This window comes from Bidens hawaiensis, unplaced genomic scaffold (assembly GCF_021521415.1).
Source record: "Bidens hawaiensis isolate Kalapana, Puna unplaced genomic scaffold, B.hawaiensis_p1.1 tig00023395_1, whole genome shotgun sequence".
NCBI classification, from domain to species: domain Eukaryota; kingdom Viridiplantae; phylum Streptophyta; class Magnoliopsida; order Asterales; family Asteraceae; genus Bidens; species Bidens hawaiensis.
Genome location: NW_027493665.1, coordinates 155,843 through 160,307, shown reverse-complemented (window position 1 = coordinate 160,307; position 4,465 = coordinate 155,843). Strand labels below are relative to the sequence as shown.

The 4,465-nt window shown below is 35.8% G+C and overlaps 1 pseudogene; it reads right to left on the bottom strand.

The window, feature by feature from the left end:
* Positions 1-2,374: 2,374 nt before the first annotated feature.
* LOC143567387 (secreted RxLR effector protein 161 pseudogene) lies at positions 2,375-3,052 on the bottom strand (annotated as a pseudogene).
* Positions 3,053-4,465: the final 1,413 nt, after the last annotated feature.

Sequence of the window (4,465 nt, the reverse complement as noted above, 5' to 3'; positions counted from 1 at the left end):
TACAAAGATAACACATCAAAAAGTCATCAACGTATGCCTAATAGTTTAATAGTTATATAAAATATCAAATTGTTGTCCTGTATTCTGAATTTGAAAATCATTAGAAGGGATTAGGAGCTTCTAAGTTTGTCATCATCTGGTTTAATTTTTTATTTATTATCTAACGCAAATATAAAAATGGACATGTGTTTAGGACTTAGGTAATCTAATTGGTCACCATTGTGGTTTGCTTAGAGTAGTTCGGCCGTTTGACCAACTCTCATATCTTATTTTAGTTTGCCATAACCACCTATTATTCTAGTTTAAGTATACACTCAAATACGCACATACAATAGCATTCAAATAATTAAATAATAATACAATAATATAGTCAAGTAAGATTTACATAAGTTTTCAAAATTAAATTATCAAAATTGTGTGTATGTGATTGCTTAAAAACGGATTCGAGACTTACCTTTTGGAATTTCGACTGGTGGGGAAAGGCAGCCTGACTTTGGTGGGTAGTGGCGCTTGTCGGTACGATCTGGTGCCTACAACCCTACAAGGCAAATGCTATTGAGTCGTCGATCCTATCTGGTACTCTGGTTTCTTTGCATTTTTAATTAGGGGTGGTAAAAATTCCGTTAGTTTTTAGCATGCTAATAGTTTAATGATTAAAATGGGCGAGTTTAGTGGTTATTGTGTTTGTTTAATGGGCTTATAAAAATTAATTGGTCAAATAAGAACATGACATATACTTTATAAATAAGGTTGCAAAAGTCACTATGCACCCTAGGCGGCCGACATAGAGTTGGGGGTGAATATAAAACTTGTTTTAGATATTATATATATGTCAAATATAATAAGTTTACTAATATTTATAACAAAATGAGTGAATATCAATATAAATAAGAGAAATACATTAATAAATACTAAATTATTTCAAAAATTGCTAATCATTAATTATAAAAAAATATTATTCTGTCTTTAATATTATAGAAGTATGAATTATTTTTTTATCTTTTAAGTCAAAATCGGCCCAAGTTGACCAACTAGATATAATTCTAGTTGATGTTGACCACCTTTGATCGATTCTTAATAACTAAGTGGAGTTAAAGAAACTCGCCACCATACCTTGTACCGGGTACTCGGGGGAGTGCTCGGCATTGTAAACCTATTTTTACATCATTGAATAAATATTTTATAAAAATCATATTTTTTTAATTTGTATTTTTATTATAAAACTAGACTATTAAATTTTTATACAAAAATTATAGTTAAATAGCCTATAGATCATACAAAAAAGCTCTACGGCCCAAGTTCTAGCTGTTGTTCAGTTTTAAATTGTCGAGGTCCATTATCATTCTCTCTATAAATTAGATTATTAAACGTTTTCAACACCACAAATAAAAAAACGTGTCTTCTCAGCCGCATCGAAAATCTCTAGGTTTTGGTTGAAAATTTTCTTTGGAGTCAGCCGTTGATTCATGCCAAGCTGCCAACCTTCAAATCAAACGTGAGTTATTTAACAAATATAATGTTACCTAATTCGGTATTCTGAATTTATAATTATAAATGTTGTTATGCATATTTAATGATCGTTTAATCATTCTTGTCGACTATCTTTTGCTTCACAATCGACCTTTTATTGCATATTCCTTGTTGGCTTTTTAAAAAAAAAGGATGTTAGAGCTTTATCAATGTGACATGTTAGTATGCTTCATCATATCACTTTATTTGACCAATTTTTAAGCTCCTATTAAAGTTATTTTTGACCAACCCTTTTGGGCTATTTCTTTTTTGTTCTAAACTGTTTGTATAGTAAAAGAATATAGAATCTGTTTTGTTTGATTTATTTTGTGTAAGTGAATTCTATTAGAGAATATATTATTAAAGTTTAAATATTATTTTGTAACAAGAATCAAGAGATATAGTGATATGGCTTTTTATTGTTATGCATGGTATTAGAGTCGTTGCTTGACCATGGTCAAGCCGTCACCATCGATCGAGTTCATGCTCTACATTGATCATGTATCTGTTACGATTTACAAGTGGAAATCAAGAACTATAAGCGAACACACCCAAACAAAATACGAACTCACGTTTTATGCTCAAGGAGCTTTTCTAGTTTTATTACTTAAACTCACGAAAACCAAGATACATAGAAAACAAACAAAACTAGAGGGTTTATATAGACCCATAAAAACATAATCCTAAACCAATACAAACTGTTGAATTTGACTTTCAAACAAAAACAACTTTATTCAAAAACTAATAAAACAGATAAACTTAAACTTATTCTCCAAGTAAGCAAAAATACCCCTCGGACTTTTATGATCTCCTCCTTCCACCCCTCGAGATCGGACCGTACCTCCCTATCCAACATTGCTCGTCTTTAACACTCTCTCTCAATGTTGATGTTCTTCATGTTCATTGCTTTACGAAATCCTTTGAGCTTCACACTCAGCAAACTTTTTGTAAAAACATCCGCTACTTGTTCATGAGTAGTAACATACTTCAAATCGATCTTGACTTCTAATACCTTCTCTCGGATGAAGTGGTAGTGCACTTTAATATGTTTCGACCTTGCATGAAACATCGGATTCTCGGCTAAATGAATCGATGACATATTGTCACAAAACAATACTACCTTCTCCTCCACCGGTTGCTTAAGTTCACCAAGTAATAGTTGTAGCCATATTAACTCTTGAGCTGCCATTGCAGCGGCCCGGTACTCCCTCGGTTGTCGATAATGAGACGGTTGGTTGTCTCTGCTACACCATGTCACCACTCCTCGTCCAAGCTTAAAAACATAACCTGTAGTCGATCGTCTTGTATCCAAATCACCCGCGTAGTTGGCGTTACAATAACCCGTTAACTCTAACTTCACATCTTGATCAAATTTAATCCCAAATCCAAGAGTTGATTTCACATATCTCAGAACCCTTCTAATCGCATCAAGATGTGGCTTCCTAGGTTGTTGCATGTATCGACTAAGCACTCCGGCTTCGAACGATATGTCGGGTCGAGTTAACGTTAAGTAAATTAAGCTTCCTACTATTTTCCGGTACATGGTAGGATCATCTAACTCCTTACCCTAATCGGTGCATAACTTTGACGTGACATCCATCGGCGTATCAATCGGTTTACAATCTAGCATACCAAACCGAGTTAACAAGTCGATGCAATACTTCTGCTGATGTAGAATTATAGCTCCCTCTTCATACTTTAATTATAAACCCAAAAAATGACTTAATCTTCCAATGTCTTTCATATGAAATCTGACACACAGATTTCGTTTAAGCTGCTCAATCCCGTTTATGTCGTCTCCGGTGATTATTAAATCATCAACATATACCAAAACTACAACCAGTTTAGGCCCGTTTGTTTTGACAAATAAACTCGCATCAGCTTTAGACATCTCGAAATCATTATGTTGCAAGAACTCGCTCATCTTCCCAAACCACGCCCTCGGGGATTGCTTTAAACAGTATATTGCTTTTTGTAACTTGCATACATAGTCGGGATGTTCGTTGCTTACGAACCCCTCCGGTTGCTCCATATGTATCGTGTGATCGAGATCCCCATAAAGAAACGCATTCTTTACATCCATTTGATGTAGACCCCATTTCTTTCCGGCCGCAACCGCTAAAACAACCCGAATGGTTGTTAATTTAGCCACGGGACTAAACGTGTCTTCGTAATCAATCCCGTATTGTTGGGAGAAGCCGCGTGCCACTAAGCGGGCCTTATATCGATCAACCGAACCATCCGCTTTTCGTTTAATTTTGAAGACCCACTTACACGTTACGGGTTTTACGTTAGCGGGTTTCAAAACTAGAACCCATGTCTTGTTTCTTTCCATAGCTTTAATTTCCTCTTGCATGTCATTACACCATTCAACACTTTTGCATGCACTGTTATAACTTTCTGGTTCAATATCATTAGCTTCTGTAACCACCACATTTGCATAATATTTCGCGTTTGGCATTCTAACTCGAGTAGATCTTCTCGGTTCTTTTTGCGGGCTGCTTTCAGAATTATCACTCGATGATTCAACCGAACCGGTTTTCCAAGGTTGCTGTCTCGGTCTCGGTTCTGATCGTGGACTATTTTCCGGGCTCGTCTCGTCCACCTCGATTGTTTGACTTTCTTCATTAATAACCAGATTAATTTTTGAACTCTCTAATTTATCTTTAATAAACTCTGTGTCCGGTAACGCCTCTTTTCCAGCGGACCACCATGACGAGTTCTCGTCAAACACTACGTTACGTGACACGTAGCACCGATTTGTTACCGGGTCACAACACCGCCAACCTTTTCGTTCCGAGTCGTACCCAACGAAGATACACCGTATTGCTTTCTTCTCCATCTTGTCTCGTAAATGGTTCGGCACGAATACATAACAAACACATCCAAATACTCGGAAATACGACACGTTCGGTTTTATCTTAAATAACTTTTCATATGGTGATTGGTAATCTTG